The sequence below is a fragment of the Taeniopygia guttata genome, chromosome 2 (assembly GCF_048771995.1).
Source record: "Taeniopygia guttata chromosome 2, bTaeGut7.mat, whole genome shotgun sequence".
In the NCBI taxonomy this organism is placed as follows: Eukaryota; Metazoa; Chordata; class Aves; order Passeriformes; family Estrildidae; genus Taeniopygia; species Taeniopygia guttata.
This window is the reverse complement of record NC_133026.1, coordinates 84,170,977-84,195,000: the sequence shown is the minus strand read 5'-3', so window position 1 is coordinate 84,195,000 and position 24,024 is coordinate 84,170,977. Positions and strand designations below refer to the sequence as shown.

Sequence of the window (24,024 nt, the reverse complement as noted above, 5' to 3'; positions counted from 1 at the left end):
CCCTTCTCACAAACAACAGTATGATTAGAAAGACTTAATTTTTTAATCTCCTTCCACTGTTTCCATATAGACTGACAGAAAGAAGCATATTTGACGATTTTTTAAAAACAAAATAATAATTAAGGAAGAGGGGAAATGCATCTATATTTTTAGTGCCTAATCTGAGAAATCCAGTTAGATAAAGTCAGCATTCCAAGCTTAGGAAAGCTTGTATGTGAGACATTATGATATAGTTCCTGAGGGATACATCAGTTAACAGTAATTATTATATTATTTCTATAGGGTGGGAAAAAATATTAAAAGACAACACATCACTAAGCGTGACAAAGATTAGGAGGTCTGTGTAGTAGTGCTACACTGTGACCAAGAGCAGGTTAAGTCCTATTAAATACAAATAATAGAACCTTATTGCCTGCCACTAGTTCTAGTCCTGTTAAGAAGATGCTGGAATTGTTTCTTAGCTGTTTGATTTTATCTGCCATTTCAAAGTACATGTATATAAGAGGCTGGAAGAATGATTTACCTTATTTCTCTTTGATTTGCCAGAAAGGAACAAATATAAAGGTATGTCATGGTTTGACACGGGAAGAGAATTTTTTTTTAGAAGGAAGAGTTTCACCAGTCAGGGGTCAGGTTTAGATACTGACACTTGGGGTGACCAATTGAAGGTGGACACGCCTCTGAGAACACAGAGGGGTTAAAAGCGGAATTCCCAGGAGGACTCGTCCTTCTTTGGTTCCGGTCACCGCATGGTACGGACCTCTCCCCTGCCCAGCCCGGGCTGGGTGGGGGAGGGGAGCCATGCGGCCTGTGGAGGTAGGCCCAAGGGTGGAGGGGATGCAATCAGACCTGGCCCCCCCCAGATGGAAGGGTGGAGAAATCTGGGATGTCTCCGCTCCCCCCAGAGTCTCTCTATCTCCCAGGAGAGAAAAGAGACAGAGACTCGGTGGTTTTATCAGCAGTTCGCCGCAGGGAAGGAGAAGAGCTGGGGGGGGCCGCAAGGTGCCCAGCCGGGCCGTGGGAGCTGGAGCCTGGGCAGCGAGCCATCCTTGGGAGTTGGGACTTTTAACCCTTCCTGAGAAATGAAGGCTTTATGAAATATTACTCCTCCTGAATTTGAAGAAGAAAGAGAGACAGCTTGAAACCTCAGATGTTTAGAGAAGAAGGTTGGGGGGCAGATGATAGAGTGGCTTTTTGGCTGGACTCTGCTTGTTTACCATAGACTGAACCACTCTTTCTTTCAAGAGGGACTGCATTTTAGGGGGATGCATTGGTGAACCAAGAGACCTTCTGCAGCAACTACCAGTTTTGGAGTGGACAGAGAGAGAGCTGAGGAGGGTGTGGGGATGCCCTCCATCTTCAGGAAGAAGAGAAGGCGATCTCTGTCTTTTGGACCCTCGGCCCCAGGGGAAAATGGGGGGGACTCTAGTCCCAAATTGTGATACTGGACTGTTGTTCCTGGTGGTCCTTGGCAAAGCATCCTTAAAGGGGCCCTATAAGCAGTCTCTGTCCATGCACGGTGGTGAGAGCACTGTGACATGGAGAAGAGAATGTCACACTGGCCCGGGGTGTCTGGTCGGTGCCACGTGTGACATTGGAAACACAAAAGGTGGCAGTTGTGTTTCCTGGGGGTCTATGGTTGCAAGGGGGACTCCTCTCTTCCCCGATGGACTCAGTATTGATTATATTGAAGGGTGAAAACTTGATTAAGGATCCAAATGGGTCTCGCTGGGGTTTGGTGGAGTTGGGTGGAGGGAGGAGAAATGTTTTGGAAGGTTTTCATTTCGAATTTTGTGTGTTTTTTTTTCTTTCCTTTCTTTTCCTTTTATAGTAGTAGTAGTAGTAGTGTAATAAAGCTTTTTCCTTTGTTATTAAGTTTGGTCTGCTTTGCTCTGTCCTTGATCACATTTCACAGCATTTGATTGGTAAGTTGTATTTTCATGGGGCGCTGGCATTGTGCCAGCGTCAAACCATGACAAGGTATTAGTTGAAGGAGCAGAAAGAGATGTCTGCTATTTAAGTCCTAAAGGATATTTTTTTTCTGTTTAGAAAGAAACAAAAACTGAGAAATACTGGTGGGGGGAGATCTGTTTAAGTGATGTGTTTAATTTCTGTTTCCCCAGCTTGAATGACTGTGCATTTTAAATGCCATTAGGAGGTCCATCAATGTGGCACTGGAGTTTAGTGTAATCAGTAAAATGTTCCAGCGCTGTCTTCATGAGTGACCTCTGTTATTACCTTAGACAAGGTCCCACCTCCCATCATTTATCTGGCCAATTAACAAACCATACCAGGCCAGGGACTGCCTCTCATTCTGTGTGCCTACATTGAGAGGGCTCTGTGACTGTAGTAAGAAACATATATTATGGCAATACAAATGTCAGTGATTCAATTAGAAAAAAGTTTAAGTTTCAAAGAGAAAACTTACCTGACATGACTGCAAACAGATTATTGAAAGGTTTGTTTGCAAGAAAGGCGCTTTACACCAGGTAATCCAGTTAGAAAGTTTGAATCAAATGTAATGCATAGCAACAGATGTTTATTGAAAAGAAGAAACTATATTGAATCTTTAAGTACTGGGAGCATTTAATTTTCTGGGAGCCATCTCAGGAAAATTTGCATGTCACTCACAGGTCAAAGAAGAATTAACCCTTTTCACTAGCTTTTGGATTCACAATGGACATGGGAGGTCCCAATTAAAATATATGCATTTCCAGTCTAAATTTGCAGCAACTAAAACCCTTGTCTTGCATGTAGTAACAGGAAGTACCTCCCTTAAGGGCATTAGGAACAATGTTTGTCAATCTCTAGAAGTGCTCTTATACAAAAAGGACAAAAATAAAATGAGAAGTAACTTTTATGGAAAAAAAATGTATTGCTTATCAACATAACATTCAAAATCTGTTGACTTTCAAAAAGTCAAGATATCAAATTTTTTTTGTTACTGTTTTCAACAGGAAAACTAGGAAATCTCAAGAACAAAATTTTTCCCCAATATTTTCAAACATATGCAAGAAAGAAAAAAACAGAAAGAATATTTGAATTTGTAATCAGTTTTAATTACAAAGGACAGGCAATTGGGTGATTTCTGCTATTTAAATGGAGATCATACTGGTTTATGCATTTTTACATATTTTGTAAAATAGTGATGGCAACAATTTTTATTGACTTCACTTTCCGTTTTAAAATTACCCGTATTAGAAATTTTCCTCCGATCATCCCAACTTATTTAATTTTGGTTCATATCATAGAAAGATGTTGGTTTAATTTTTGATGAAACTGTACCTGGACCATGTTCACTTCTGCTAGTAATCTATCCATGGAACCAGATTAGAGCAATTCCAAATTGCTCTAAGTGCCAAATCATGTATGGTATGGACATTGTGCATTCAGCACTGGCTCTCTTCTGGTCCTAGTAGGTAACAGGATTTGTCCCTGCAAACAAAGGCACAGATCATCATGACAAATTAAAAAACCTAAATAATGAGATTTTTATATTGTTGACACAGTTTTAAATGTCTGTAGGAAGGCTGCTGCAGAAAACTATGAAACATGAAGATCTACTACCATATGTAGTGCTAATCACAAGTGCAATAGTGCTACAATTACAATAGCATACTTGCATTAACTTCAACACAATATTTGCAATCACAGAACTAAAAAAGAAAGTAAAATTGAAGTAATCAATCGCTGCATAGATTTTCATAGATTTTAAGACTTTCTGTGACATTTTCAGAAATATAAATTGAAATGAAGACTGTAGTGACTTAGAGTGTTTACCACAGTTCTTTCCTATCTACTAAATCTATAAGTAGTTTATGAAAGATTTACAGCTCTTAATTCATAGTCCTTAATGAAGTTGTAATTTTGGGTTTGGATTCACAACATGAAAGATGAATAAAAAATAAGAAGTCTGTTCTGCTATAAATCAGTAGGAGTGTGTGGCTGGCTAATTCAATTCAAAGGCTTTAACCCACTGGTACTGTCTCTGCTAGACTGTGGGCGGAAATCTATCAAGAACAAAATAGTAGCTTCAAACACATTGCTAAAATAGTAAAAACTGCAGGATAGGTGCCAAACTGAAATAGAACGTTTGCTCTTAATCCCAAGAAAGCAGTCATCTGAGCATCTTTGAGACTGCCCTTTTCCCATCTCAATTGATGAAAATAATCTCCCTTTAAAATGCCAATGGTCCAACTCTCCCCTGTCTTCAGTTTTATTAATCCTTTATATCTCTAGAAAGTGAACAGGACACTTAAACTTCTCATGACACATTTGTGCTGCTCTAGCAGTGCAGAAGTGCCATAAATATTAGTACAGTATAGAAGTTTTGGTGTTCCCCAATCCATTCATTTGAAACTTTCCTGTTCTTATAAAAAGTTTAACTTTGTAAAACCTTTAAAAATTATGGACTTGCCTCGTAGTTTAAGGGGCGTCTGAGCTACATAATCCCTAATGTCCTTTGGAACTTTGGTCCCACTTCCATTCTTAGCCATGCATATGAAAGCATCAGGAAGCAAGATACTATAGATATTAAGAGATATTAGATAAAGCTCCTTTTTGAAGGGGCACAAAAAGCTGACATAATGACTATCAGTGTATGACATCATGCTAGACTACATTATTGAGACATAATTTCTAATGTCAATAATCCTGCAACATCACAGCAAAATCTGCATGAAATCCCTTAGCAGTTATCTAATTAGCTAAAAGGTACAGGCGAGTACACAGAAGAATAACTACTTGTTCTTTTTTAATATCTGGTAATTAAGAGGCGAAAAGTGGTGGTTTCTTGTGGGAAAATATTTTACCCATTAATCTTAACCACAATAACGTAGTCACAGCATTTGGATCAAGTTGCAGAAAGGATAAAAAGAACTGGCAGCATTGTATTTCACACACCAATATCTAATCTGCATTTATTTTTCTGCATCATCTTCTTCATAGCATCATGATGGCTTTCATAAATGGAGAGACTGGGGTTACAGAGAGAATTCATTGCAAGGACATTCAGTAAAAGGATACTCAGACTGTAAGAGAAGGAAAATGAACTGGCACTCATAATCATATTAGGACCCACATATGAAATTTCACTCTTCCACTTTTTCTGTTTGTTTCAGCTGTGCCCCATTTTACTTAGAATTCAAACTCTTAGCCCTAAAGAGTTCTCATATGATTTTATTCTTTATCTAAAAAGAAATTATAGGAAAATAAATACAGTGTATATGTGTGTAGACTGGCTTTTACTGCTATAACAGGCAGTTAGGTGGTAAAAGACTGAAATTAGAGAGTTGCATCAGCATGATGCTGACATAATATAGAGGAAATCAGTCCCATTCTGGATTCATTTTAATGCATAATATGAAAAGGGGAGACAAGAATAAAGTCATGTTTATGGCTTGCTGGTATAACCAGCACCTCCTACTGCATAAAACTTCATTTGAACAAATGCAAATTATTTATTCAGATACAGTACCTACATATGTTTAACAAATTCTTTTACATTTATTTCATTTGAATGTAGACATCTGCTGAGAAATCATAAAGTATCAATTAAGCTTTCTCTATGTGTGATTTAACTGAAGTGTTTTCATCATGGGCATGACCATTGCCTAATTCAGGATCAATTTGTATGCAAACCAAACCAATTTTTAAGTATTTGGAATCAATCAATTGAATATTGGAAGCTCCCTATATTTGAAATATTGAAGTTACCCATTCAGAGAGCCACATTCATGCTGTGCACTAAGGCAGGAGTCTTGTGAAAAAATAAGCTGTATGATTATGTAATTAATTCCAACACAGATGTATAAAAGGAGCACTGGTAATCTTCATTCCAGCTTTTCCTTACCCTGAGCAGCTGGTTTTATGATCTTACCTTTCATGTAGTAAAGGGGTGCTGCTGGTTTAATACAATTTCCTAGGGTTTTTCCTCTTTTTTTTTTTTTTTTTTTTTTTTTAATGAGCATAATAATAACTGAAGTGCATTATGAATTATATGGATGCATATTGTATTCCATATAGATTAAGATTTAATCTGCAACAAATTAGAAAATTTAATTCTTCTATATTATTGTGCCTAGTAGATTTTTTTTTTCCAGGGCAAAGGAGCATCTACTGTGACCATTTTAATTTTCCAAGTGATATGTACAGGCCTCTGTGACTCAAACTAAAGTACTTGTAAGTCATCCCTTGGCTATATCTCCCTATGGAAGAGGCAGTGGAGAGACTGCAGCCCTGTGTGACACAAGTGTGTGGTCTTCCAGCTCTTGCTCACATTGAAGTGTTACCTCTATAAATAGGACAGATACTTGTGCTCCCACCCTCTGACCTGGCTAGAAGCCATACTGTCCTAAGTGCAGGGTTATCCTATGAGCAATATATCCTTTGGATTTAGAGCTCCTGCATTAAACCTGGCTCCTGGCAGAACCAGACAGCAAACAGCTGTCTGCACTTGTTTGCACCCATGGGCACACAATTCCTACACTTTCCTCTCTGATACGCGAATTCTACCTTGCTGATGCTTTTCATAGCACTTTGTGACAGTAAAAAAAACCAGAGCTGAGCATTCACTCTAATGCTCAGAGAAGGAAACTGCTGCAGTAATTATAAGCTTATTTTCTACAATTGCCTTTTGATTTAGTCTCCTTTTCCTTCACAGCTGAATTCCTGTCATATTTTCCTTCTGCTACTCTGTATCCCTACATAGTGCCTTCTCAGACCTGACTCTCCATTGCTTTCCCTTCACCCCCTCTTCTCTTTTATTCATAAAAAATATCCAAGTATGCTTTTCAGAAGCTTATGACTTTGATCTTTGGAGCAAAGTTTCACAGAAGCTTTTCTCTCCCAAGAAGATTTCAATCTAATAAACCAGGCACTGAGTGCCAAAAGGGAGCTATGCACGGGAAGAAAATATCTGTGGCTGACTGGCTTGCAGGGCTCACTCATCCTGTCCTTGCAACCCCCTTCTCATTCAAGTTGCTACATCCCAGGCAGCATTTTCAGGGGTATCATCAGCACTTTTGCTAGAAAGGGAAAAACACATACAGTTGCAATATACTAGCAATGCTGCAAATATCTGAAGCTGTTTCTTTCACTTTGCCTTTATTTTGGCAGCACTTATTCTTCTTCACTGTTTTCTCCTGTGCAGGGTGAGCTGGTGGGAAGTCACAGGAGCATTCTTCAAGATAGACAGGACAATACTGAGAAAATCTTCCTGGTCAATCTGGCTGCTAACTTTCTGCTAGCCTCCTGCCCTGACTGTAGGTAATCAGGGGAAGAAGGAGACGAATAATCTTTATGCTTAATACAGGAAGCATTAAACTGCATGTTTTAAATTAAGCAATTACTCAGCAATTTGTCCAGCTATGTTCCTACTGGTGAGAACTTGCCTAAATTCCATGAATCTTAAGCTTGTGTTGAGCTGAAAGAGCGGGTATTTTATTGATATGGCATTTGAACCAGAATATTTTTCTGTTTGATATATTATAACAGCACATTTAGAAACAGATTAATATTCTACCGAGTGGTTTTAGCAAATTTTGCAAAGCTAGGCTTGAGTGCTTCCTGTCAAGCTGCACAAAAACAAAGATCGAACCTTTTCCCATTGAGAATCACTCCTCCAAAAGCAGTTTTCAGATGAGAAAAAACATTTTACTGTGACTCATCTGTGTTTTGAGTTTCATCAAAATAAACGAGAAATTATCATAGAGTATTGGAGCATTTCCCACCTCATATCTGCATGCTCACTGCACTGGGGTTATGATAATTGCATTCAGGAATGAAGAGGTGCTCCAGCTTTCCTTACATTTTCACACAAGCTGCTGGCTGGGATGATGGGTAGCTTCTGATCTGCTGTTTTTTTCTTAACAAGTAGCTGTGGTGGGCTGCAGGGCAGCTTGCCCCTAGGCTGACATTTTGGGAGACCCAGCTTTCTGGGTGACCACTCCTATGTTTCTGAAGCAGGTCAGCAACATGCTGGGTTTGAGACTGAAGCACATTGTCAAATTTTATAGTCTCTCCTTCTGTCAAGAGAATAAAAGCACTTATTTAATGGATCATTCAGAGTTCAGAGACCATGCAAGATGCCTCTTCCACATTTTCATTTATAGAGTAAGCCTACCTTTTGTAATAAAAGTTGTGAAACATGCAAAATTGATGAAAAAGCTTTTTTTTTCTTCTCAAGAAAGTACATCTATTTTTAAACAAAATAAATATAACAACAGTATATCTGCTGTTCCTAAGAGAATGAGTCAAGGGTTCTACTGGTTTACTGCTTTGTCTTCTAAAATAATGATATGATAGGCCAAAAACATTTTTTTTTAATTAAAAAAATGTTGCTTTCTTCATTGTTTTCACAGCATTTGATACTCAGCCCCACTGAACCAAAACATCTTCTGATTCATGAAGGTGTTTGTTTCCAATAAAAGCCCTTGAAAGCTCCCTTTCTAAACAGTCTTGCTTAAGCTATTAAAATTAAGAAACTTTTAAAATAAAAAAGATATTTTTTCTTTTAAAGTTTTCAAATAATATTGAAGTTTTTTGAAACTGACTTAAAAGTTTTATTTCCATCTGAAATTCTCATAAAATCACTAATATTTTCTTCTCCCAGCTGAGCACTTCTCAAGAGTTTAGCTTGTGGAAAACTCAGATTAAATATGTTCAGCACTAGTTTATCTCAAATTCCACTGAAGTGGTAGGAATTCTACAATGAACAGTAGTGGGAAAAGATCTCATTTTAAAGAAAATATTTAATCTGTAAGTTTTAATTTTAACTCTATCCCAGTAGATAGCCAAAAAAATAAATAAAATTAAGTGAGTGATTTTTTTGTTCCGCAAGCCACAATAATAAGCTTTGATTGTCATGCCTAAATTTTGGTAATTTTCATTTTACTATGTTCCAGTGAATGGAGGGAATTGACTCTAATGGCATGGTTAAGTGTGCGTAGGAAGATGTTTCTCTAAAGCATCCATCACCTCAGTTCTTTGAGATAAAAGACAACAGCTCATAAGAAAGTATCATCCAGAAAATTGCTGTTGTTATGAATAAACATTAAAATCCATTAAAATTTTATTTTCCATATTTATATTTTCCTCTACATTCTTTTATATGCATTAGAAAGTATATAAAGGCACTGGTTTATCAAAAAATTCTCTACAGAAATCCTGAAACCTCATTAAATGTGTTTTATTTTGCATGACTAAAGATTTGGCAGTGCAGAAAGGCCTTGTCCTAGTGATGTCAAAATATATGCTCACACTAATCCCACAGAAACCCTGGAGCTTGTGGCCTGTGCCTGCAGTGATACAAAGGGCACAGAGGATACAGTGAACTGTTGTAACAAAAAAAGCCATAGAGCATCACAGGAAACTGCATCAGAGCCAGCCAGGGACACATCCTGCCTGCTATGCAAGGGGAAGTAGGACATGGAAAACCCAGAATGGCAGAGGCAATTATGCTCCTCCAGCAGGTAGCTAGACACTAAAATGAACACTGACACAAAATTAAATATGTCATGTTACCACAAGGTTCATTTTATTATTAAAAAAAAAAAGAAAAAGAAAATAATATATAACTTCTGATACAAATTAATTATTTTTTCCTGTTTTTTTTTTTATTCTAACAAATATTTCAGTGATTTGCTAGATGTTTTTTATCATGCTTCTTTGTCCCAAGAAAGTGTAGAAAACAAACGGTGAAATATCTAAGTAACTAAATATTCATTGCTTTGTAATATTAAACTAAGATTCTCTGGATGAGCTCTGCATCTTCTAATTTGTTTCAGTTGAAATATATTTATTTTTCTTTTAGTCATTTGTCCTTCTTACCAATCATTTATTATTTAGAAAGTACAGCAATGTGGCCTTCCTAACTGAGCCACAAAATTTAGACACTGGAAATTTAGAAGTCCAGAATTAGTGGAGTGTCTAGTACATTAGTCTCATTCTTGATAAAAAAAAAAAAAAGTAACAAATGTTATTCAAATGTAACTCTTTGTCTTTCTGCATCTTAAACTCACAAGCAAACAGGCATCAAAGTAAAAATTCTATTATGAATACAGCAAGCTGTATTGGTAAAAATAGAAGCTGTATAAAAGCAGCTGATGGTCTTACTAAGAGATTCAAGGAATGAGAAGTAGCAGAGACTGCAGCATAATAGGATTAAGAGAGAAAAGCTGATTTCCAACAGAAATGTAAGAACTGAAATTCAGAATTAAAGACTATGAGCATGGTTCACATGCATTCAGTGTAAATTAGGAATAACATTTCTGAAGTTTCTGGAGTAGGATATTTGTAAGTTAAGGGAACACCTAGTCATTTAAATAGTCAAACAACTGGAAGAGGTTGACTTTTTTTGCAATTATGCAAAGCCATATGAAACCATGACCAAAAATATTTTAAATAAATTAGAGTTATTGAGAGTTGAAGATATTTTATTAATTGTCTCCATTCATTTCATGTGTCTGAGGAATGTACCATGTAAACTTGTGGTTATGATGTGAGGGGGATCATACTTATTATCACCATTCTTACTCTCTCTGCTTTATCACCTCTTGAAGCAAACTTAAGTCCGAGTATCTAATACTTGGAACTGATTTTAGTGGGCACAAAATCAAAAAAAGCATTGTGAACAATGACATAACTTCAAGTGCAGCCATATTTTTCCTTCTCACTATGTTCTGAAAATACATGTACATATGACTGCACTCTGCTAATTAGCTGTGGGAGTTTCTTATTCCTGGGAGCAGCATAGAGGCACTTGGGGCATGCACATTAATGTGAATAACATTCTGAGCGTCTCCTGCATGAATTCAAGCACAATCCTGGAGTGCAGTAGGGATAAGAGTCCCTTAGGTGTCTCTTCACAAGGTGCCTATTGTGGGTACTCCATCACCAGTAAAAGCTCGAAGTGTTGGAAGCCCTTTGCTGCTATCAGCAGTACAGCATCCACCAGCCTCTGAGGAAACACTTCTGGAAAATGTGCAATCACCATTTACTGTGCTTACAGGTGGCAAGGGAAGTTGCTGCATGAAGCATGAGATTGTTCCATACTCCAATCTATGCTGCTCTGAGAAGATATGGCTTTTTTACATAATCATCTGTAAGCACTGGTGAAAGGGCTTTTTCCCCCTGCCAGGCATTTGCTAAGTGAGATTCCCTCTCTACTCATAGTGAGTAGTTAGTCTGCTTCAAGAGAAATAATTTACAGTTATCTCTTCTGACTGTGGATGCTGAGCTTGAGGGCAACAAAGCCCTAGGTTCCCTATGAGAGCCACAGAAATATAAGGGACACTACCAGGGGGGGAAATTCAAGCCACTGCATCTATGACCTAATTTCCAATAGAGCTTGACTCTCTATAGATTAAATAAGGCTGGGAGCAGCTACATGCTGAGTCTGGTGCTTCTGCTGGGTGGGATATATGGATGTCCAGTCATCTACACATGCTTAGAAAAAATCTGGGAATTAATTGGAAAATTAGAGTCTAGTTTCATTTTGTAGTTAATATTTAGTATTAACCACCTTATGGTCCCATTATATTTCACAGCATGTGAAAGTCTTCAGAATCTCAGAGGAAGGAAATGCTGTGCTCCTTGTGGAGCTGCATCTGCTATTGCATTAACACAGTATTTTGTGATGATTTTTGGTTTCTCCATATTTTTTTCCCTTTGTAAACTAGTCCCAAACAGTTATCATGTAGTATGACAACCTAAAGCAGCCTCTTTAGAAGTTTTCTTGTCAGTTTTGACTTGACAGTACTTTTACAGAAAGAGTTGGTGGTTTACAATGCATTCTATCCTGTAGAACTTTTTCTTTTTCTTTTTCTTTTTCTTTTTCTTTTTCTTTTTCTTTTTCTTTTTCTTTTTCTTTTTCTTTTTCTTTTTCTTTTTCTTTTTCTTTTTCTTTTTCTTTTTCTTTTTCTTTTTCTTTTTCTTTTTCTTTTTCTTTTTCTTTTTCTTTTTCTTTTTTCTTCTTTTTTTCTTTTTCTTTAGTATAAGAGTTAGGCTGATTCAGTGCAATATATGATATTACAGCATGGCATCTTGACTTTTCAATTATCCTTTAATACTGTAATTTAACTGCCTTGAGTTATAGCTAACATCTATAAAAATGTAAATCTTGAGGCTGTTCTCAGATATTTGATGCTGAGATTACTGCAGTGATAACCTTGTAATTTAAATTCAGCCAGGTGGGGAAAGAGGTGAAGAGAGAACAATCTTCCACTATTGTGATGCCCTCTTTGTATGTATACACAGATATTAAATCAAAATCCCTGCATTTATTTTAATCTATCATGTACATATTCTCCTATTTTTCAAATATAATTAAACAAACATCTCATTTTTTCCAGGGATATTATTTCTTTTTTCTTGAAGAAGCTTCTGAAATAGACCTAGAGTCTTTGTATGCAAATTTATAAGATTGAACAAAATGGCATAATTTTAGCAGGCTTAGCTTTTTGCAGTTTCTTTGATTGTTCAGCTCTCATGCTGAGCTGTTTGCTTGGCAGTATTGCACCTCTTCAAAACTCTAGAGGCACATATGTAAAATGGAATTTTTTATATAATTATCTGGTTCCAGATCTTTCTAATTGTTTAATATACAGAAATTCAAAGTTTCTTTCTTGCCCTTTTAGTTTTTTGTTTTTGAAGCATTTTTCTTTCTAATTTTTGGTTTTGTAAACACCCTGAGATGTAGCATGGAGGCCCTTTGGAAGTTATTTTATACATATAAAACCATTTCCCAGTGGGCAGTTGGATGCAAAATCTAGAAATGAACCGCTGATTTATATTCCACATACCTCCCAGTCCCTCCTGCGATACCAGAGTATCTTAGCTAAGTATGCCATTAAGTCCAGAAACACTTACTTTCACCATCACTTTCAGGAGAAACAGAATTGGCCTCACAATCAGAACCAAAAGCAAGTACCCTGCATTGTAACCAGACAGCGATTTTCTAAATCTTAAGTTTGAATAACCACCAATGAATAAATTTATGTTTAATAGCAGTGTAACTCCATTGATATAAAATAATTCAGACATAGAAGGTGGACCTTGAAGAAGCTTTCAACAGGCATGCCTGCTGCCTTTTGTAATGATGCACCTGAGTGCTGCCAGTGGTGTTACTGAATGGACACAAACAAGCTGCCACCTTTTTCTGTAACCCTGCACTGGTTTAGCTTGCATCCTGTTTAATGCAATCATGCTGCTAATCTTATCAATTATGCTATCTCTTACACATAACTTCTAATTAATAGGTCTTAAAATTCCTTACAGGGAGGTCAGTGTCTGTTGGGAAGGATAGATAAATATGATTGTCTAGCAGAAGAACCACAATAGTACAGCCAGGATGAATATCATGTCCCCTACTGGCTGGACAATACCCTTACCTACAGAGGGGTCCAAAAGTCAAATGGACTGTTCCATCTCACCCCACAGAATGTATGGTTCACCCCACATCTGTAACCCTCCCCTGAAACATCAAGTGTCTGTGACCCCATTGGCCCAAGTCCTGTTCCAGCCCACCTTGGAGCGCCCCTGATAAGAGGCCATACGCCCTCTTGGATCTTCCCCTCGCCTGCTGGAACTTCCTCCTGGATTCCCTGCTCTTCCCTTTGTCTCTTACCTCCCCCATCACCTCAGGCCCGGCCACGTGCTGTGTTTAGCAGCTCGAGGCAAGGCCTCTCTCCATCCCGAATAAACCTTATCCTCCTAGAGCAACCAACAGAGATCTCTCGTCTGTACCCACCCAAACCGTCCTGGAGCCCTCACACGTCTTTACAAGTGTCACAGTTTATGAAAGGGGATATGGGAGAGGAAGAGGAGTGAGAAGAGACCGGAAGGATTGTAAAGGATTGTTGTGGTGTGACACAGGAAAAAAAAAAAAATTCTGGAAGGAAGAGGTTAATTTAGACATTGATTAATTAAAGGTAGACACGCCTTTGAGAACACAGAGGGGTTAAAAGCAGAATTCCTAAAAAAACTTGCTCTTTTTAGTTCTAGTTAGCGTACAGTGCAGCCTCTCCCCTGCCTGGTCTGTGGCTGGGTGGGGGAGGGGAAGGCCTATGGCGTGGCTGAGGTAAGCCTAAGGGTAGAGAAACTAAAACCGGGCTAACTCCTTGCAGCTAGAAGGGTGGAAAAAATCTGAAATGTCTCTGTTCTCCCCTCCTAGAGTCTCAGTCTCTCTCTCTCTCTCTCTCTCTCTCTCTCTCTCTCTCTCTCTCTCTCTCTCTCTCTCTCTCAATTTTGTTAGCAGTTCACTGCAGAGAAAGAAAAGACTGGGGTGGGGCTGCAAGGTGCTTAGATGCCTCTGGGCGCTGGAGTCTGGGCGGTAAGCTATCTTTGGGAGTCGGGACTTTTAATTCTTCCTTAAAAAATGAAAGCTTTATAAAATTTTTTTCTTCTTCAGTTAAAAAAAAAAAGAAAAGAAACAACTTAAACCTTGAGATGTTAGAAAGAAAAATTTTAGGTAAGAAGAGATGATGGAGTGGCTTTTGACTAACCTTTTTCTTTAGTAGCTACAGACTAAACCGATCTTCTCCTCCAAGAAAGACTGTATTTTAAGAAAATGCCAGTAAGCCAAAGAGACCTACTTTAGCTGGAAGAGACAGAAGTGGAGTGAACAGAGAAAAGTTAAAAAAGTTTGTAGTAGTACCCCCCTGACTTCAGAGAAGAAGAAGAAAAAAAAATCCGTATTCTTAAACCCTCAGCCCCAAGAAAAAATGGGGGCAACTGTGTCCCAAAAATAAAAAAAACTAAACTGTTATTTTTTCCCCTCTTAGCAGGGCATCCTTGAAAAGAAAAAATCCTAAAAGCAGTCTGTCCATTTATGCATTAGTAGTAAAAGTACTGTATATAAAAAAGAAAAGGTCACCATTAGCAAACTTTTTCTCCGGGCGTAGTGACATAGAAACACAAAATGTAGCAGCTGTGTTTCTTGGAGGGTCTATAGCACAAGAAGAGCTCCTCTCTCCCTCAATAGACTAAGAATCAATTATCTAAAGAGTAGAAACCTGATTGGGGTCCAGGTTGTGTCTCACTGTAGTTTATTAGAAGTAGGTTGTGGGAGGAAGAATGCTTTAGAAAGTTTTCATTTTGATTTTTATGTATGTTTTTTTTCCTTTATTTTTCCTTTTATAGTAGTATAATAATAGTAGCTTAATAAAGTTTTTTTCTTGTTATTAAGCTTAAGCCTACTTTAGTCTATTCTCAATTACATTTCACAGCATTCAATTAAGAAATTGCATTTTCATAGGAGCACTGGCATTGTGCTAGTGTCAAACCATAACATTGATATAATTCCTACAAACCCCTTTTAGATGTAGTCGGCTGTGATCCTCCCAACATTACAATGCAGAATGCCAGGAGAAAAGAGAACACACATTTTCCTATCCCAAGAGCAGCGTGCTGTCCTTAGTCAAGAGAGGTTATTGCAAGGACCTGGAGGTGATTCTATGCAATTTTACTTAATTTTCTGGTGACTGAGGAAGGGATTCCATCCAGGTGGTACAGCCTGGAGGAGGGAGCATTCACGTATTGTCAGTGGATTTTCCTGTGAATCATGTACCTCCTTCTTGTAACCCATGTCATTAGTATTGTTGCTGTTACTGTTGTTTTCTTAACTCATTGCTATTTTCCAGTAAATTTTTCTTATCTCAACCCATGATCTTTACTTTTTATGCCTTGAATTCTTTCCATCCCTCCACAGGGGAGGGGAATGGAAGGGAGATGTGACTGAGGGGTGCATGGTTTGGAGTGGTTTCAGAAGGATCACTAAATTAGAGATTACCATTCCCAAAAAACAACAGCCTCTTAATAAAAGACTTCTTACCTTAAAATTTTCAATTACCTGTATTCCTTAGCATGTAACATTACCATGTACTGGCATTGACAAGGCTGTATGTAACAAGGTGGAGAAAGAGCTTTAAACATAGATGATGAACAATGACTATTTTTCATTTTGCTATATTTAAGCAAAAATGATTTTCCATGTGAAAAGACCAGTATCTGTGTCACATAACATATTTTTAGCAGTGTCCTGTCAGTTTTCAATAAAGCATGCACTCACTCTTTTATCCACAGATGTACTCTTCAACATTTTTAAATTACTTTAGCTTTAAAAAGAAATGTTACTGTATTGCCAATAATGATACAGATGATGGATACTTTGGTAAAATTATGAAAGAATAGATACTTAGGGGTCACATGCAAGACTTAGTTTTCATCTGGTACCTCAATGACAAGTCACAAAACTCTTTTTAAAATTAAGGAGAGTTGACTTGCCTGCAAAATTTCAAGTGGCGTACTGAAAATTTACTCCCTGTTGTCAAAACTGCAAACAAAATACTCAATAGAAAATATTTCTGCTTATATTTTATGGAAAAGATTATTTATGCTCTTGAACATCTAATATTCTGTGGAGAGGAGTACTTTTAGAGCACAAAGAAAATTGTGCTTCCATTGTTTACAGTTTTAAAGAAGCTCAGTGTCACAAAAGAAATGAAACTCAGTGGGACAGAGGAGTTCTCAACAATAAAAGTTAAAAATACCCACCATTTAAAGTATTTCAGCAGCTGCCTAATGCCTTCAAAGATTTCTCGGCAGGCACCCTGCTACACACCTTTGTTGTTTACAGTTTGCCTATTTTCTGCCCCACAGATACCATGCAGTCATTCTCAAGCTGGAGCTGTGTTCAAACTCCACTTGCATCCTTGAAAGGCATTTAAATTATGGTTTAACCAAGTGTCTAGTCTTTAAACAAATATATCTGCAGTTAGTTACTTCAAGTGTAAAGGAATATAGAAAGAGCAATCCTTTGCTCTCATTATGTGAGGGGATGGACTTAGGCCTGAACTTTTGCTGTTGTTTGAGGAAAACCCAATTCATCACAACATGCATCTGTGCAGATGATGTGAAGGTCAGCCAGAAGTGTCTGGAGGTAATACTTGCCGTTAAAGAGGAACTGGATGTCCAACTCACACTGACTGACTGTCAGAGCATCTTAGATTGAGAACGCTTTTTTGTTATATTAACTATTTAAAGGTGTTACATTTTTTATCACCTCTTCCATATCTTCAGAGACCTCCTTCTGATATAGGTACTATTACTTATGAGATTTCACAGACAAGAAATCCAGGTATGTAGGTCAAATGTAGTTTAGTCAAGTTCAAACTTAAAAAACCCCACAAACTTAGCAATGGTCTGGAAAGGGCAAGTGTAGGACCTGAGTGTCTAGATTTAAGAAGAGCAGAAGGTTGTCGTGAGTGACACTTATTGAGGGGACCTCTTTTGGCAGTTCACAAGACAACATCTTACAATAGCTCTTTGCCACTGCTTACCTCTATGAAAAGATTTTTACTATTTTTTTAAGAAAAGGGAAACCAGATTTTTCTTTTTTTTTTTTTTTTAAGAAAAGACAAACTTGATTGCACTATACTGAAGATACTTTCATTTGAGATAGTGTATTCTCAACTACAAAATCATCGGTAAACAACTACAATTTTTTGAATTATAAAAAATTATAGGAAATCTGAAAAGTCATCTTACCTTACTTCTCCCAAAGTAGTATTTCATTAATTAGGAAAGACGTTACTGCCTATTTCTTATATCATGGAGTTCACAGACAATTGTTAGATGGAACATAACAAGGATTTAACTAATTGACATTAGCTTTCATTACTCTCTAATGTCTCAAATAAAGTAATACGAGAGTGAAATAAATTTAGATTAATGTAATATCCAATTAGGATATAATCCAAGGTAGATATTTCACTATTTGAATATTCTTTCCTTCACTGAACCCTCCTGATCAGGTCTGCCTTGCATTTCTCAGCCAGTACATTGGAGGCACACCCATCTTTCAGAAGAACAGAAGAATTTCGCAAGGCAAAATGAAGTGCCATGTTTATTTAATTGGAGCAGTATGATCAACAGTCACATGACACTATGCTCAGATGCATAGGTCAGATGTGAACTTCTCTTTTTTCATATTTAAGATTTCTTTCCCACAATTATTTCTGTTGGATTACAGTCACAGCAAGATGAACATAACGCAACTGATCTTGGCCTTACACTTAGTATGGCTCAAGTATGCTCAGGCAAAAATCTCTCTTTAAATTTGAAAACTGAGTTTTCAGGCCTACATGGACAATGAATACAAATACAGTTCAGACCTACCAGCCTGTCTCAGCTACATTTGTTGGAATATCAAAGAACTCTGAGAGACATTTAAAAACTAATTTTTATCATATGAGCAACTGATGTGAGGTGTATCCAACTTAAAAGAAAATTAAAAGACACCACCTGGACATCAGCAAAGATACAGAAGATGTATGCCAGTACATTTTAAAGGAACACATGGCTAAACATATTTAAGCCACTAAATAATTGTTTATGAATTGCACACATTAGAAATATGTGTTAAATTCCAAAGCACAGAATTTATTTTACAAAAACCATTCAAGGTTAATTTAGTTCTATATATTTTGGCACTATATCCAGAGCCACATTTTGAGACTTCTTGAAATTTTAAAATCAGAACCCTTGAGATTCTACTGTACAATTTAGTCTCCTGTTGCAAGAAAGAATATTAATAAAAATTTCTAGTTTTGGACCAAAGAACTTATTTCCAAAATTCAATCTTTTTAATCCAATGAGACAAATGTAAATGTGGTCCCACTGTGATAAATGGACCCAAAGGGACTTATTCTGGGAGTGGTACAATCTATTTGCCTGTCTTCTCCTGTCCCCTACAGTTAATCTATTTTGAAAAGGCCATACTCAGAGTTTTGTTTTTCAGGAATACTTTTGATACTTGAATTTTCCACCAGAATAAAAACTTATTTGAAACTGCAGTACAGCAAAAGGTAGAGGCCCTTGATTTCTTAGTCCATGGAAATTGGCAATGGACACCACACCTGAGCTCTGACATCACACAGTTCATTGACTCAGAACCTGTCTCCTTCCTAAAAGGATGGAGAAGAGTAAATTCAGGCACAACAAAGGCTCAGATGTCTATACTATAAAAAGCAGGGGTAAACTAAGGAAAGGTTTCAGAAAAAAATTATGGGGTAACATTGTCACTTCACATCGTATGTTACTTTCATGACATACGCTTTCTTTTATTTTAATCCAAGGTTAAAACTTACCTGCAAATTTAATTAAGAAACTAAGATATTTTCTCTTTGAAATTAGAAAAAAAATGGTATCACAGCAGATGTGTCTATAATAAAGTCAGTAGTACTTGCATTCATAATTTTTTGGAAAATTGAGTTTATCAGCTAAGGTGCACCTTGACATTTTAGAAAAATATAAGACAATTGATTTGATCTTCATTCAAAATGTCAGAGGATTTTCTGAACATCTACTCTATTATCTTAGCATTATGCTACTTCTCTCATACTCTCATTATCTCCTCCAATTCCCTCTTCTTGTTAATTTTTAAATGAATCTCTATTTTTCTTTGTGTGTGATTTCCCACACTTCTTCACAACATGATGCCCTCTTTTTTTTCTGCATTTCTCCACTTATTTTCTGTCTGTGATCTTAGCTTCTTTCTCATAAATCTGTGGGTTTAATCATTCCACTCAGGCATACAAAGGTCAGTGCAGATCCACAGCTGTGCCCAGGGCATGGGGTGTGGTTTGGGGAGTGTTCTGCTTAAAACTGTTGTGTGCAACTTCCTGCAGCACAGCATTGAAAACTTAACCTCATCTAACACTGATGATTGACAAAAGGCAAGGAAAGGAAATAGTTTTCAGACTTCTTGTATTTACAAATTTAAGTGTAACAGAAGACTGTTTTAGTGATGATATTTCATAAGTGTTATTAAGTTTTAGCCTTAATGGGCACATTATACTTAAAGAGACACAGAAATTAATTAATAGGACTATTAATGGCACTGTCATTTGCAGTGTGATATTTTAAGGCTGGCAACTTTTCTAGTCATTATCTTATTCTATATGACAAGAATGTTTAAAAGAAAGATTGATAACTTAAGATCACTTTGCTATTCACTAATTCTTTCTTCATTTTTAAAATATTTGTTACATTTTCTTTATAACATGATTAAACAATAATTACAATCTTACTGGTGATGCTGCATTCTTTCAGTTCAAAAATGACTAATTATTGTTTATGCAGTCATACTTCAGAGTAAATCCTTCAGATTTACCTGTGAGTGATTACTTCTGTAGGGATAATTCCTGAGCTATCCAATAGTACTATTTATGTGGGATGCTCTTAGGTGACGTCCCATAGGTAACTAGAAAAAAATAGTATAAAATTACACCTTCAGAAGAACTTCAGAAAGGTGCATCTTTTTTCATTTTTTTTATTAGTTGGACAAAGAAAAGATGTTATCCTTAGCTTCCAGGCTGGTTGTGTTAACAATTTGTTTAATTTTTATTACATTATGTAGGTCTTTTACAGAAAAATTTTCCTATGGAGGTAGATTTCTATATGAAACTTAAGCTCAACTTCACAATGCCTCTCTTCTTTTTGGGGAAAGATGCCCTCAGAATCAGCACTTGTGTTCTGTGTAAAATGATGGGTGATCTTGAACCATAGGATGCACTAGGACTCTACTGCTGGAAAGGGAAATACAAAGCAACTGACTGGAAAATGCAGAGGAGGAGCTTGTATTTTACCCATCAAATATAGTTCAATCCAAGCAAAATATCATCATACCCCACCACACACCTGAAATAAACATGCACTTTCCATTGCCATATCATTCCCACCAGGACAGCTTCCAACCATGATGGCTGTGACTGCACCAAATTCTAGAGACATCAATGGAATTGTGGATTTGTGGGTTTGTTTGTGGGGCTATGGTTTTAGGCTATAAAAGGTGATGATGCAATGCTAGTAGTCTCCTAGTATTTCAAGTGCAATTAATACAATGGTGTTTTCCCTACCTTTCCAGGTCTTCTGAATAGACAAATGTCCCGAAAATACAGCATGTGCACCATCCAGATTTCCTGTTAAAGTCGCTTTGATTCCTAGTACAATTGATTCACAACACAAAGAACAAGATAGAGACTATGGTGTAAATCTTTTGAGAATATGACAATGTCCAGAAACAGCTGAAGCAGGCAAACTGTAGTTCAGTAAAATATAATTTTTCTACTATTTCCTGTAGAACACACATTTTTTGTTAGTCTGACAGGAGCAGGTTGTCTAGATCTGTCTAGGCTTCTTTGTTCAGATGTGATAGCAGTGTATCTGGCAACCAGATAACTACTGTTCAGATTTATTTTAGTTTAGCTTTAATTTGTAGCAATAACAGGTGTTTACACTGTGTACATTGAATGACCAGAAAAAATATGGTATGGAAGTGCACAGAAACAGAGTGATACTAAAAGGTCCAGTACTGGAAACACAAATGTCAATTGCCAAAGGACATTCCAGGAATGCAACTTGGAAGTGTTCAGGTAAACACATGTTTTTAGACATAAAAAATAGAATAAATAAACAGAATAATTGAAAAACAGTAAAAAAGAAAGGGCATGAAGACAGGCCAAGTTAACAGAATGCATAAAAATGAACCAAAGCAGACCCAAGGCTGAGAAGGAATCATGTGAGTCTTGGTAAAGAGGAGAAAGAAGCCTTATGTCACTTTCCTCGCAATGGAGACCTCAGAATGCTCACCTAACCCCTCCAAATTCTCATTGCTTTCTAAAAAACACTCAGTCTAGAAATACAGAGGAATTTGGAAAGGTGAGTTTATCACAAAAGAAACAGAGATAGATTTTTTTTTTTTTTTGCTTTAAAATATAACTCTAGTATTAGAATTTCTATGTATTAATTTGGAACATAAATGGATATTATTATATCCAGAGTAATAAATTTGCAATATTATGTCTGTCTGACTGCTGAGGAGCACTACTGAAGGATGTTCCAGTGGAATATTTGGATGTTGTCATTATGACTAAAGGAATTCCTTCTGATTTTCATATCATCCATCATCCATGTTAAGAGAACAGGGAAAACCATTGAGATCTTCACTTAAACTCATTCTGTGTGCTGCTATTAGTTATGGTCAATGATATTCAAATACATGTGAATGTTTTAAGAGGTAAAAAATGTTGATGAAATGCAAAATTTGAATGAAACTGAAAATGGAAGAGGCATGTGCTCAGGACCTTGGGGAAAAAAATCCCTGCAAAAACAAATAAATTCCACATATTGACTTTCTTTGGCCTGACAGATAAAAGAATCACTACTTAAAATACAAACTGAAGCTGTTTGAGTCTCAAAAGTTTAGACTTGTAGCTTGCATGCTTGCAGCACATTCCATCACTATAAGAACCACTCTGATTTAAAACTTTATTGTCAGAAAGAAATAGCAGTTTAAGAATAATAAAGCATGGCTAAATCTTGTATTGGAAGGTTGTCATAGTCGTGGTACTCTCACTGGCAGTATACAGTGGAAGATTACGGCTTTTGAAAACCTTATAACCCTTCTGCTTCAATTGCATAACTAAAATCAAGAACGAGAGAAAACAGATGCCATAAAGCACAACCATTATGCATCTGCGCTGGAAAACTCTGCCAAGCATGAGAGGATAACTTGACACCACACAAACTATGGTGTCTGGGCATTGTGCTCTGTGAAGGCAATGCTTTTGTGTTAAAAATAGGTTATCTTGTATGGACACAGGACTCTTGCCACCTGCCTTTAGTCTGCTGCTATTCTCATCTCTAGTTTAGACAGTCTGTAGTGGAAAAAGTACATGCTGGAAAAAGTTATTATATTGCACCAAAAATTATATGTGTCTGAAAGTGCCTTCTGGAGATTAAAGTTAGTACATAGAAGTAAATTTAAAAATATGTACTTCTTATCCATCTGGAGTTAAATTATTTACAAGATGCATCATCCAGCTTCTACTTTTTTGTTTTTGTTTTCGTAAGAAATAGAGAGGCTTTAAATGGAATAATAGTCAATATTTATTTATAGACAAAGAAATCAGTTCAGATTTAAAAAGATGTTCAGTGTCCTCGATATTAAGATAGGTATCTAATGATTTTTAAAGGCCTACATGCTGTGGCCTTTTCTATAAAATCTTCCTGCTTCAGATGTCAGAAAAGTAAACCCTATTTTAAAAAGTGAATTTAGGCAAGTGTGCAATCTTACAGACATTATTCTAATGCAAGATCAAATGGGAATTATTACTATATAGGTGGTAGTTCACATTTTTTTGTGGTAATCCTATTTCATAGATTAAAATGTTAAAATTTTCATTATGAAGATAAGATCAAAATTATCACAGGCAGAAGAATGAAGGATTACAGAATGCTCAGTAATTAGTAGAATGGCAATGGGCAATCACTTGAAGAAGAAGAAGAAATCATTTGTAAAGGTTATCCTATTATTATCCTAATATCTCTATTTTGACAGTTCCACAAATAATAATATAATTCACTCCTATAATGATATTTAGTTGTGAAATAGGTATGCAGCAGCAAACAGATTTACAGAAAAAAAAAATCTTGACTGAGTAATATTTAGTCATATTTCTTGGAATAATTGCTAAACCTGAATGTTTCTAACGGTAGGGATGTAGAGGCTCTGGTTCTAATTTGTAGAAAAGAGATTATTCAGAATAAGAATTCTGAAAAATACATCACTGTAAAGGTCCTGTGTGCTGAGCAAGAACTTCTGATATGGAAGTCTATATGAAAACAAAGGCAAACAAAGGCAAGATCTAAAGCAAAACAATAAGGGAAAACAGTTAAGTGGCCCTTCTATATTCAAACCGTGGATATATTTTGAAGCATCAAAGAAAATGCCTTTATAATTCGTGTTAATAACTAATCCTCTGCAGTGCCCCTTTCTTCCCCACAGTTTTCGTTATGTTATCACATCGAGTGTAGGTTGTTCTCAGACCCTTGGAAACAATATCTCATGTTCAAACTCTAAAACATTTAAAATCTCACACACTGATGTACTTATGTATTAACCAATAAAAATTAAAATCCACAAATATGTGACTCTTAGCTCGCAAAAATTTAGCTTGTCATGGT

The 24,024-nt window shown here is 36.6% G+C and overlaps 1 long non-coding RNA gene across 1 annotated transcript; it reads left to right on the top strand.

Annotated features, from left to right (window-relative positions):
- The first annotated feature begins 596 nt into the window (after positions 1–596).
- LOC140682374 (uncharacterized) lies at positions 597–1,875 on the top strand. The gene is made up of 2 exons (XR_012054003.1): positions 597–816; positions 1,246–1,875. It is a non-coding gene; the product is annotated as an uncharacterized lncRNA (long non-coding RNA).
- The last annotated feature ends 22,149 nt before the right edge of the window (positions 1,876–24,024 follow it).